Source organism: Tamandua tetradactyla, chromosome 17 (assembly GCF_023851605.1).
Source record: "Tamandua tetradactyla isolate mTamTet1 chromosome 17, mTamTet1.pri, whole genome shotgun sequence".
Lineage (NCBI taxonomy): Eukaryota > Metazoa > Chordata > Mammalia > Pilosa > Myrmecophagidae > Tamandua > Tamandua tetradactyla.
This window is the reverse complement of record NC_135343.1, coordinates 62,178,266-62,192,160: the sequence shown is the minus strand read 5'-3', so window position 1 is coordinate 62,192,160 and position 13,895 is coordinate 62,178,266. Positions and strand designations below refer to the sequence as shown.

At 37.8% G+C, this 13,895-nt stretch overlaps 1 pseudogene; it reads right to left on the bottom strand.

Moving 5' to 3' along the window:
* Positions 1–5,257: 5,257 nt before the first annotated feature.
* Positions 5,258–10,986, bottom strand: LOC143661698 (DNA excision repair protein ERCC-8-like; annotated as a pseudogene).
* Positions 10,987–13,895: the final 2,909 nt, after the last annotated feature.

Genomic DNA, 13,895 nt, shown 5'->3' with positions numbered 1-13,895 from the left:
TCAATTCAGAAAAAGAAATAAAAAGACAACAGAAAAATATAACAAACAGAGAAAAGAAAAAAAAAATTTTACATGCCATACCCCTTACTGATCCCTTTCATTGATCACTAGCATTTCAAACTAAATCTATGTTAACATGTGTTCCCCCTATTATTTATTTTTATTCCATATGTTCCTCTCATCTGTTGACAAGGTAGATAAAAGGAGCATCAGACACAAGATTTTCACAATCACACAGTAACATTGTGAAAGCTATATCATTATACAATCATCATCAAGAAACATGGCTATTGGAACACAGCTCTACATTTTCAGGCAGTTCCCTCCAGCCTCTCCATTACATCTTGGATAACAGGGCGATGTCTACTTAATGCATAAGAATAACCTCCAGGATAACCTCCCGACTCTGTTTGGAATCTCTCAGCCATTGACACTTTGTCTCATTTCACTCTTCCCCCTTTTGGTCGAGAAGGTTTTCTCAATTCCTTGATGCTGGGTCTCAGCTCATTCTAGAGTTTTTCTCAATCCCTTGATGCTGAATCTCAGCTCATTCTGGGATTTCTGTCCCACGCTGCCAGGAAGATCCATACCCCTGGTAGTCATGTCCCATGTAGACAGGGGGAGGGTGGTGAGTCTGCTTGCTGTGTTGGCTGGAGAGAGAGGCCATATCTAAGCAACAAAAGAGGTTCTCTTGGGGGTGACTCTTGGCCTAATTTTAAGTAGACTTGACCTATCCTCTGTGGGGTTAAGTTTCATATGAACAAACCCCAAGACTGGGGGCTCAGCCTATAGCTTTGGTTGTCCACACTGCTTGTGAGAATATCAAGAATCCAACTTGGGGAAGTTGAGTTTTCCCCTGTTCTCACCATTCCCCGAAGGGAATTTTGCAAATACTTTTCCACTCACTCATCAAATCACTCTGGGATTCATCGGGGCATCGTTCTGGACAAACCAACAAAATCTCATGTCCTGGGCGGGCCGCGGTGGCTCAGCGGGCAAAGTGCTTGCCTGCTATGCCGGAGGACCTCGGTTCGATTCCCGGCCCCAGCCCATGTAACAAAAACGGAGAAACAGAATACAATAAAACAAGAAAATGTTTAAAAGATGTTTCCCTTTCTTCCTTCCTTCCTTCCTTCTATCCTTCCTTCCTTCTCTCTGTCTTTCCTTTAAAAAAAAAAAAAAAAAAAAAAAAAAAAAAAAAAAATCTCATGTCCTACCGAAGGTTCTGTGTACTTATGGTGTTCAACCAAGCTATCTACATAAGTTATATTAGGAAATGCACTATTCAAAATATAAATTTTGTATCAAATAAGCATTTTTTGCTTTAGTCTCACACATAAGTTGAAATTTTAAAATATTAATTACCATCTATTTTCAGCACCCTGCAGTAATGACATTCCTTTGTTCTTCCTCATGCAAAAACATTTTTAAAATTTGTACATTTAGTCACCATCATTATACACTCTAGGCATTCCTAGATTATACCATCTCAATCTTTATCATCTATCTTTCTTTCTGATTTCATTTGTGCCCCCAACCCTCCTCCCTGTATCATTCTCACATTCAGCTTCATTCAGTTTTAACATAATTGTATTACAGTTAGGTAGTATTGTGCTGTCCATTTTTGAGTTTTTATATTCAATCCCAGGCCTAATTTTTAGTAGGCTTGACCTATCCTTTGTGGGGTTAAGTTTCATATGAGCAAACCCCAAACCCCAAGATTGGGGGCTCAGCCTATAGCTTTGGTTGTCCACACTGCTTGTGAGAATATTAAGAATTCAACTTGGGGAAATTGAACCTTCCCTCCTACTCACCATTCCCCAAAGGGGACCATGCAAGCACTTTTTTATTCACTGATCAAATCACTCTGGGATTTATTGTGGCGTCACTCTGGACAAACCAACAAAATCTCATGCCTTACTCAAGGTTCCATGTACCCATGGTGTTTGAAACATTCTTTACTCTGATCTATTGATCCCCCCATTGTTTGTGATGAACCAAAATCTCAGACCCATTATTATCCCTTCTTCTGGCAAGTCTTAAGATGAAACAGACAGGAAGACCCAAGTGGGTTCTTCTCAGATGCTACCTCTTAGCACTGGGCTTTGCAAGTCTGTTACTTGGGGTGCAGAAGGCAAGGCCTGATCTCACTAGGTATTAATGGGAAAATAATCAGTTGTTCATGAACAAACTGCGGTCTCTTGCAGTTGTCAAGCCTCCTTGGTAATGGCTATTTATCCCCTCTTAAGTACTTATCTGTGCTCTCCCTTGCTCTGTGCTGGCTGCTACTTCACACCCCTGCCACCCTGGGCAAACTCAGGGCAGCCTGCAGAGGTGCCCACATGCCTGCCCTATGGCTCTTTACCCGAGGATGAGGGATGCCCTTGGTGAGGTTGAAAGCTGTGACATCTTCTCTGACCCCCTTCTAGTGGACATTAATCTCCAGTGCCTGGAAAGAGTGTGTTAGCTCACCCATCAGCTCTGCTTGCTTGCTCTGCTAAGCATCTGTGTGGTTTGTTGGAAGGTGTGAGGGGCAGGCTGTGTCCTCCCCTTTCCTTTCCTAACACAGACTAAGCTGAAACAGTCTGTGTTCTTGGAGAATGAAAGAACCTTTTTCTCTGAGATCCCAGAGAAAGGAAGCCTCAAGCTCACCTACATCTGGACCTCTTGTTACATGATATAATCAATATATACCCTTTTAATTTAAAAAAGGACAAAAAGAATTACATTAGCACGTTAGCAAAAATCCTACATGAAGTATTAAAAATGAAGTCAAGTATTATATAGTAAGGACAATACACCATGACCAAAATTGAGAAATGCAAACTAGCTTGATATTAGAAAATTAAATAGTATAATCCACAATTTAACCCAGCTCAAATAAAACTTTTAAGATTTAAAAATTAAGGCCTGGTCGGCTGCCTCTCTGAGACCTAGTAAGTCATATGGAAGTCGTCAACTTTCCTTGTTACTTTTGGTATCACTTTCAACTCAAGCTGGTTTAGGCAAACAAGTTTTATTTTTATTCCAGTTTAGATGGAGTGGCTGGTCTTCCTGGAGCCGAGCGTTGGGGAAAACTGTGAGATCTTCTCTAGGATCTTCAGGAAAGAGGAAGGGGATCACAGTGAGGTGCGCCAAGGCACTGCAATGGCAGGTGATGTTGCTTGGACCTTACCTGCCTACCCAGGTAAGAATTCCCTGCACTGGGGAGTGTAAAACCCATTCCCAAAGTTTTATTAGAAAACAATCACCTTGTTATCCCAAGTCTGCCCACCAGAAAATAAGGATCAAAAGAATGGCTCTATACCCTCATTGGTTAATCTATGCATTGGGAAATATTGGTCCTGTACTTTTTGTTAGTTGGAGGCTTTTGATTATTGATTCAGTCTGTTTACTTGTATCAGTTTAGTGAGGATTTCTACTTTTTCTGGAATAAATTTTGTGTTTTCAGTAATTTGCTTATTTCATATAGATTGTCTAACTTATCAGTGTACAGTTGCTCATAGTATTTTTTTAATATTTATTTTATTTCTGTGGGACGGTAGTAATGACCCCCTTTCATTTATGATTCTACTTATTTGCATCTTCTCTTGTTTTTCTTTGTCCATTGACATAAGGTTTGTCAATTTTATTGATCTCTTCAAAGGATCAACTTTTGATTTTATCCCTATTGTTTTTCTATTCTTTATTTATCTCATTTAATCTTTGCTGCTTCTCTCCTGCTCACTCTGAGTTTAATTTGCTCTTTTTTTTCCTAGTTCTTCAGGTATGAGGCCACGTTACTGATTCAAGACCCATCTTATTTCTATTTTAATGTAAGCATTTACTGCTATCCCTTTCCATGGTGGCTTGGAGTTGCATAAACCGGAAAAACATGTTCTTAATCTTAATCCTTTCCTGTACTTGTAACCTATGGTAAATAGGATCTTTTGATGAGGTTACTATAGTTAGTTTGTTGCTAATTATTCATTCACTTGTATTAGGATGGGTATTTTTTGTGTGTGATTTCTCACTGTGAATCACTGAGTTATTTTTATTAACTTTTTCCTTTGTGTACTTACTGAAACCATGATAAAATTTTGAACATGTAATACATGTATATATTAGATATATACATGAAAACATTACAACAGTACAGTAAAATGAGTTAATAATTCAATTCTCAAATCCTTCTTAAGAATGTTATTTCCTTATCTTAGTACAGCTTAAAGCTGTATATTTAAACAGTTTACACAACAGTGGGTGATGCCATTATATAGGGCAAAGGGAAGCCGGAGAATAGGAGTTTGAGCCACATGGGAAGTAGCAGCACTCCTGCTGGTGTTTGTTTAAGAGGTGTTAAAAGCTCTAGGGCTTTCTATTCTCTAATCTTGCCACAAACGATGAGATAAACAAGAGAAGTTGCCTGTGCCACTTGAACTAATCATTTATTGCCTTCAAGAGGTGACCACAAATGCCAAGGAAACAAAATCACTGCCCAGGCCTGGAGATTTCTGCCCAGAATCTTTGCAAACCTAGGGAATAACCATGGATAGACTTTAAAAGCATAAAATATGAGGAGTTTGAAGAACTGAATCTTAAATATTGAGTTACTTGAGTTTTTAGTGATAAAATAAAGGTTAGGATTGTGACACCATTTCTTCACAAGCCTTGGGATAATACAAACTAGCTGTATCAACACATGAGCAGAATGTTTTCCCATTTAAAAGCTTCCTGTGATGTGCTCTTTTGGATTGCAGGAGACAGTGAGTCCAAAAACTATTTAACATGAAGCTAGAGGATGATGACTAAATGAATCATTGCAAAAAGTGATTACATGAGTAAAAAAGAATAATTTTGATCTTTGCAACTATCATTTTTGATGTAATTATCTTTAGTGAAATCATCCTCAAAGGTGAAGATGAGCAGGATTGTCACCATTGACTTCTATAGTGTGCTGCTTCTGAGACTGTGCTGTACAAGTCATATAATCTGCCAAAGGTCCCACATGCAGTGCATGACTTGTCTCTTTGTTCTCTAGCAATAGGGTTGCCCCATGTCCTGGCAACTGGGATTAAGGAGACAGTTTGTCTAACCAGCAACATAGAAGTCTGTTTTAGAATTTCATGCAAATACTAACCTCATCTTAAAACATGGGAGTATATCACCCAAATTCAGTGCTAATTTAGCTGTCAAAATAGACTGGACAGTTAAAAAGAAGTCGTTCTTATTTTAAACGTTTCATCAAGAGAGACATGAAGATACTAAAAATTGATATTCATCCTTCTTCATTTTCACTGCTGCTCCAGACATCTTCAAATGCTGGATTTGACTGTGATTTGTCCACTGTCACTATTGTTATTCAACATTGTGTTGGAAGTTCTTGCCAGGGCAATTAGATAAGAAAAAGAAATACAAGGCATCAAAATTGGAAAGGAAGAGATAAAACTCTCACTGTTTGTAGATGATATGATACTATATGTTGAAAACCCTGAAAAATCCACAGCAAAACAACTAGAGCTAATAAATGAGTACAGCAGAGTGGCAGATTACAAGATCAACACTCGAAAATCTGTAGTGTTTCTATACACTAGTAATGAGTAATTTGAGGGGGTAAATAAAAAAAATTCGATTTACAATTGCAACCAAAAGAATAAAAATTTTAGGAATAAATTTAACTAAGGATACAAATGTCTTATATAAAGAAAACTACAAGAATTTGCTGAAAGAAATCACAGAAGACATAAATAAATGGAAGGGCCTACTGTATTCATGGATTGGAAGACTAAATATAGTTAAGATGCCAATTCTGCCTAAACTGATTTTTACATTCAATGCAATACCAACTAAAATCCTAAAAACTTACTTTGCAGAAATAGAAAAAGCCAGTAACCAAATTTATTTGGAAGGGCAGGGTGCTCTGAATAGCTAAAAATAACTTGAGAAAGAAAAATGAATTTGGAAGTCTCACACTACCTTCCAAAGTAGTCAAATTACAAAGCTACAGTGGTCAAAACAGCATGGTACTGGCATAAAGACAGATAAATTGACCAAAGGAATCAAATAGAGTGTTCAGATATAGACCCTCTCATCTATGGACTGTCTTATTTTTGATAAGACAGTCAAGCCAACTCACCTGGGACAGAACAGTCTCTTCAATAAATGGTGCTTGGAAAACTGGATATCCATATGCCAAAGAATGAAAGAGGATCCATATCTCACACCTTATACAAAAATTAACTCAAAATGGAGCAAAGACCTAAACATTAGACCTAAGACCATAAAACTTTTAGAAGAAAACATAGGGAAATATCTTATAAAACATGTAATAGGAGGTGGTCTCCTAGATCTTGCACCCAAAGCATGAGCATTGAAGAAAGAAATAGATAAATGGGAACTCCTCAAAATTAAACACTTTTGTGCATCAAAGAACTTTGCCAAGAAAGTAAAAAGGCAGCCTATACAATGGGAGACTATATTTGGAAATGACTATCAGATAAGGGTCTAGTCCAGAATATATACAAAGATTGTTTAACTCAACAACAAAAAGACAAAACCAAATTTAAAAATGGGCAAAAGGCATGAACAGTCACTTCTCAGAAGAGGAAATACAAACAGCTAAAAGGTACATGAAAAGATGCTGAACTTCCTGGCTATTAGGGAAATGCAAATCAAAACCATAATGATATATCATCTCACACCCACCAGAATAGCCATTATCAAAAAAAACAAAAAATGACAAGTGCTGGAGAAGATGTAGAGAAAGACGCACACTTATCCACTGTTGGTAGGAATGCAAAATGGTACAATCACTGTGGAAGGCATTTTGGCAGTTCCTCAAGAAGCTAAGTATAGAATTGCCATATGATCCAGCAATACCATTGCTAGCTATCTATTCAGAGAACATGAGGGCAAGGATACAAATGAACATTTGCCCACCAATGTTTATAGCAACATTATTTACAATTGCCAAGAGATGGAAAGAACCCAAATGTCCATCAACAGATGACTGGATAAGCAAACTGTGGTATATACACACGATGGAATATTACGCAGCTGTAAGCCAGAATAAAGTCATGAAACATGTAACAATGTGGTTGGATCTTGAGAACGTTATGCTGAATGAGATTAGCCAGAAACAAAAGGACAAATACCGTATGGTCTCACTGATATGAACTAACATTAATGACTGAACTTGGAGAATTTCAGTTAAGAACAGAGGTTATCAAGAGATAGAAATAGGGTAGATATTGGGTAACTGGAGTTGAAGGGATTCAGATTGTGCAACAGGACTGATTGTAAAAATTCAGAAATAGATAGCACAATACTACCTGAGTGTAGTCCAATAATGTAAGTACATTGAATGAAGCTGAATGTAAGAATGTTAGAGGGAGAAAGGCTGGGGGCACATATGAAACCAGAAGGAAAGACAGACAATAAAGACTGAGAAGATATAATCTAGGAATGCCTAGAGCGTATAATGACAGTGACTAAATGTATGAATTAAAAGATGTTTTTGCATAAGAAAAAAATGTAAAAGTTAAAAAATATTTTTGCATGAAGAAGAACAAAGGAATGTCAATATTGTAAGGTGTTGAAAATAGATGGTCATTCATATTTTAAAACTTCAATTTCTGTGTGAGACTAAAGTGAGAAATGTTTATTTGATACAAAATTTGTATTTTGACTAGTGCATTTCCTAATTTAACTTATATAGACAGTTTAATTGAACACCATATGTATATGGAAGTTTGAAAAGGGGATGAGATTTTGTAGGTTTGTCCAGGTTACTGTGATGCTCTGATAAATCCAAGAGTACTTTGGACAGTGAATAAAGAAGTATTTGCAAAGTCCCCTTGGGGGAATGGGGAGAAAGAGGGAAATATTCAATTTCCCCATTTGGAGAATTCCTGATATTCTTGCAAGCAGTAGGGACAACCAAATCAATAGGCCAAGCCCTCAATCTTGGGGTTTGTCCCTATGAAACTTATCCTCACAAAGAATAGGCTAAGCCTACTTAAAATTAGTCATATACGTCACCCTCAGAGAACCTCTTTTGTTGCTCAGATGTGGCCTCTCTCTCTCTCTCTGCCAACATGGCAAGCAAACTCATTGCCCTCCCCGTCTCTACATCGGACATGACTCCCAAGGGTATAAACCTCCCTGGAAACATGGAACAGAAATCCTAGAATGCGCTGTGACTCAGCATCAAGGGATTGAGAAAACTTTCTCTACCGGAAGGAGGAAGAGAGAAATGAGACTAAATAAAGTGTCAGTGACTGAGAGATTTCAAACAGAGTCAAGAGGTCATCCTGGAGGTTATTCTTACTCATTATATAGATATCCCTTTTCAGTTTATGGTGTATTTGAGTGGCTAAAGGGAAGTACCTGAAACTGTAGAGCTGTTTTCTAGTAGCCTTATTCTTAAAGATGATTGTAAAAAGCTATAACATTTACAGTGTGACTGTGTGATTATGAAAACCTTGTATCTGATGTTCCCTTTAACTAGAGTATGGACAGATGAGTAAAAAATATGAATTAAAAAACCCAGATAATAGGGGGAACAAAGGTTAAAATATATTGGGTAATGGAAATACTAGTGGTTAATGAGAAAGAGGAGCAAGGGGTATAGTATGTATGTATTTTTTCTTTTTCTTTTTATTTCCTTTTCTGGAGGGATGCAAATGTTCTAAGAAATGATCATGGTGATGAATAAACTACTCTGTGATGATATTGTGAACCATTGACTGTACACCATGTATGGAATGTTTGTATGTTAAGAATGTTTGTGTTTATATGTTGTTTTGTCAATAAAAATATTTAAAAAAAAAAGAATTTCATGCAAATACTTACCTCATCTTAAAACATGGGGGTAAATCACCTAAACTCATTGCTAATTTAGCTATCAGAAGTAGACTGGATAGTTGAAAAAAAGTGGTTCCTGTTTTAAAAGTTTTATCAATAGAGATATGAAGATACTAAGAACTGATATTCATCCTTATGGTAATTAGGTTCAGGTGTCAATTTGGCCAGGTGAAGGTGCCTAGTTCTGTTGCTGTGGAAATGAGCCAATGGTATGTGAAGCTGATTTGTTGCTGATTACACCTGCAGTCTCCTAGGAGGTGTGCCTGCTGCAATGAATGATGTTTGATTTACTTGGCTGGAAGCTTATATGAGGGAGTTCAGTGTAGCACAGCCCAAGCAGCTTAGCACTCGCAGCTCTGTCCAGGCCTTTGGAGATGCAGAAAGGAATCACCCCGGGGAAAGTTGTTGGAACCCAGAGGCCTGGAGAGAAGGCCAGCAGAGATTGCCTTGTGTGTTCCCATGTAAGAAAGAACCTCAGTTGAATGTTAGCTGCCTTTCCTCTGAAGAGCTATACATTAACTAAATAAATCCCCTTTTATTGAAAGCCAATCCATCTCTGGTGTGTTGTATTCCGGCAGCTAGCAAACTAGAACAATCCTTCTTCATCATCACTGCTGCTCCAGGCATTTTCAATGCTGGATTTAGCTATGATTTGGTTGAGGTCATAATCAGGAGCTGGCTGATGATAAGCAAGCAGTATTCAAACAAGAATATTGCAGTCTCTGCTACTACTATAAAGTTCCTTGATATTAGACTGAAATACACAGCAGTCAACACTTTTATTATGACCCTTAAGCATAGTTATCTGTTCTCCTGAGTAAAATGCATAAACAGCAGTGGTGCTACCATATGGTACAAAAACAAATTTTGAGCTGCAGCCATAAGAAATGGTGAATTTCAATCCTTTTCTACTGTCATTACAAACTTTTCCATAGTTCACTAGTGTGTTTTACTCATTGGAGCTATTCCAGAGCCTCTTTTGATTATCTGTACCAACAGTGAGGAGGTGAAGCCCATCACTTGTAAAGCACAAGCTGTTAGCTTTCCTATTATGAACAGTGTTTGCTGATTCAGCAGCTTGTGACTTTTCCCCATTATGCTGATCAAGAGTTATCAAACATGCTCCTTTTATCTAGGGTATGGACAGATGAGTAAAAAAAAAAAGGATAAAAATAAACAAATAATAAGGGAAACAAAGGTTAAAATAAATTGAATAGATTGAAATACTAGTGGTCAATGAGAGGGAGGGGTAAGGAGCATGGTATGTATGAGTGTTTTTCTTTTTCATTTCTTTTGCTGGAGAGATGCAAATGTTCAAAAAATGGTCATGGTGATGAATATACAACTATGTGGTGATATTGTGAGCCATTGATTGTACACCTTATATAGAATGTTTATATGTCAAGAATGTTTGTATGTTTGTTTAAGATTTGACAATAAAAATACTTAAAAAATAGAGTTATCAATACTCTCAATACTCTCCCTACATCCCATAATTTTACTCTACCCTCAGTACTTGCTGGTCCAAGATATAATCATAACATGGTAATCAGGAAACAGCCATTATCTCCTGTCTGTCATCTTCAAATACAATCTGTACAATGTGGAAACAGGATCCATACTTTAAGTCACAAAGTTATACTTTTGGTCCTCTAGTACCAACTGCTACCAAACAGTGCTTGGTAACAACTGGAAACATATGATGACTGTAAACTGTTTCCTCAAAATTAAATACATCAGCAATTTGCAATGTATTTGTATTCCATATTTTTAGAGTTTTATCAAATGAACTCGATGTGAACATGCCAGTGTCATGAGGATACCACTGTATAGTCTCCACACTGTATTTGTAAACATCAGGATGGTTTCTGCCAATGTAACATACTGTTTTACATGTACAATAAGGCTGTCTGATGGGGTTCTCAAGGTCATAATGTACAATCACACCATCTGAACCACTCGATAACACATATCTCCCTTCAAGATGTTCAATGTCAAGAGTGTCAACTCTACTGCTTTGGATTCTTTCAACATCTCTGTCTTTGTTCAACTCCAATCCCAAAACCCTCCATGTGGACTCTGCTTGCTAAAGGCAAAGAGGTGGTCCAAATCCACCTGTCATGCAGATGAAATCCCCAGCATCCTGTTCTCTCACACCACCTTGACTACTGGATGCTGCCATGACAGAGCTCAGAAGTGGTGCTATTAGGATGGTTCTTAATTCTTTCACTGGATGCTTTATATGGAAGTTCAAAGAGAGAGAAGCTTCCAGAAGTATCCAGAAGCTATAGGTCAGTGGAATCTAGAAGAGAAAGAAGACACTGCTATCTGCATGTTTCTGTAACAGAAATGCCAAGGAACTCCTAAGATTTCTTCCCAGCCAGAACATTGTTGACCCTGGGAGGAATCAAGCTTTATTACCTCTGAAACCATGAGCCAATAAATTCTTGTTATTAAGCCAACCTATTATACAGTATCTGTTTTAGCAGCTAGGAAACTAAAAAAATTTCCTTGGGGTAGTGCCTTTGTTTTTTCCCATAAGTTTGGTATCTATTTTTGTTTCTTTTCATTCATGTTGATACTGGCAAACACTAACTCACCAGAATGGTCTGTGCTGGTTTGAAAGGATGTATGTCCCCTAGAAAAGCCATGTTTTAATCATTTAATCATGAAATTATCCATTTCATAAGGTAGAATAATCTCTATTCAATAGTGTATGTTTGAAACTGTAATCAGATCATCTCCCTGGAGATGTGATTTAATCAAGAGTGGTTGTTAAGCTGGATTAGATGATGACATGTCTCCACCTATTTGGGTGGGTCTTGAGAAGTTTCTGGTGTCCTATAAAAGAGGAAACATTTTGTAGAATGAAGGAGATTCAGAGAGAGCAGAGAAGAATGACATAGCCACGAGAAGCAGAGAGTCCATCAGCCAATGCTTTGGAGATGAAGAAGGAAAACGCCTCCCGGAGAGCTTCATGAAACAGGAAGCCAGGAGGGAAAGCTAGCAGATAATGCCATGCTCACCATGTGCCCTTCCAGCCGAGAGATAAACCATGACTGTGTTCACCATGTGCCTTCTCACTTGAGAGAGAAACCCTGAACTTCATCGGCCCTCTTGAACCAAGGTATCTTTTCCTGGATGCCTTTGATTGGACATTTCTATTGACTTATTCTAATTGGGACATTTTCTCGGCCTTAGAACTGTAAACTAGCAACTTATTAAATTCCCCTTTTAAAAGCCATTTCATTTCTGGTATATTGCATTCTGGCAGCTAGCAAACTAGAACAAGCTCCTCCTTTTGTTAATTTGTTAAAGTTTTTGCTTCCCTCTTTTCAGGTTAATGAAGGACTTTCTTATCTCCAGGACAAGTTCCTGTTTTCTTCTTTCCCTACAGAACTGGTTAAAACTAATAAAGCATGTGCCCAGAGAAGGAGGCTAAACTTAAAGTCCCCCTGGGACATAAAATACCCTGTAAGCAGAATCAAGGTGAGCAGAACAACAGGAAAGAGAAACACCAAGAAAGGAACTGAAAGTCTGACCGTTACAAGTGCCGACAATGTCACAAGCCCATTCATCAAAATAGAGGGCCATTCGGCAGTAACAGCCAACTTCCAAGCCCTAATTAAATATTTTAATAGCCAATGGCAATAATGAACTTGCAACCCTTAATCTGAATTTACTAGCCAATCACCACATGCCAACATCCCTAAAATCTTTCTCTTCATCCCATTGTCTAATCTAATAAAAATCCCTCACTTTTCCAGCTTGAGGAGACAGATCAAAGGACTTTCCCTTGTTTCTACTGGCCCAGTTTTGCTAATAAACCCTTACTTTTCTCAAAATCCTGGTGTCCCTGAATTGGCTTCTGTGCACAACAGACAAGAACTCACTTGAGCGGTTTCAATCTGATGACCCAGATGGGACTAGGGTCTTAAAGACCCCTGCTTGAGGCTCCACAGCCACTGCAGGCCACCCAGACCAATTAGTCTAGAGGCTCAAAGACTGGAACTCAATCTCATCCTCACTGGTGTTTTCAGCCCTATAGTGCAGTTTTATTTCATTAGAAGAAACAGTTCTGGGAACAGATATTTTTTGGGGTATCTTTACATATTGTGCCTACTCTTTTGCCCAAATATGTTACTGGATTGATTTCTGGCTATAGCCTAGGATAGGACAATCAATTAAGTTTATGTGTTCAAGTCCCAGCTTAGTTAACCCCCTTTTGTTTATTGAGTGCAGATCTGCTGAGGCTTATAAGTGTTAGGCACAGACATACTCACCTGGTTTTAGTTCCGTGTTCAGTTTTCCTGGATTTTGGTTTGTGTATAAGTTTTGTTTTTTTTTAAATATGTTTGTTTGTTTTATGATTCCTACTTTTTATTGATGAGACTTCAAAAACTGAGTTTCTATCCATCCTAAGTGTGTGAAATTCAGGGGCAGGGGCTCATCAAATAAGTATTCATGAACAAAATTACAACTTCAGCCATCATTCATTCAGCATTCATTCATTCTTCAAAAATATATTAAGTAATTTCCATGTTCAAGCCCAATGCCAGAAGCTCAAAGATGGTGGAAGCAGGCTCTCTGCTCCCAAGGGGCTTTTGGGAGTAGGGTTTTGTCTTCTTCCCTTGTTTATTTTTTTAAAAATGTTTTTATTGAAAAATCGTTGCACACACATACAATCCATATATGGTACACAATTAATGGCTCAAAATACCATCATATAGTTGTGTATTCATCCTATTTTTAGAACATTAGGATGTTTTTTTGCATCACTCCAGAAAAAAGAAATAAAAAGAAAAAAGAAAAAAAAAATATATATCTCATGCCCCTTATCCCACCTCTCATTTACACTGTGTTGCAATCCACCCAATTTTTTATCCTTTATCCCCCACTATTATTTATTTTTATCCTGATTTTTTTTTACCCATCTGTCCATACCCTGGATAAAGGAGCATCAGACACAGGTTTTCACAATCACATGGTCACACTGTAAAAGCTTTATCATTTTACAATCATCTTAAAAAATTAAGGCTACTCGAACACAG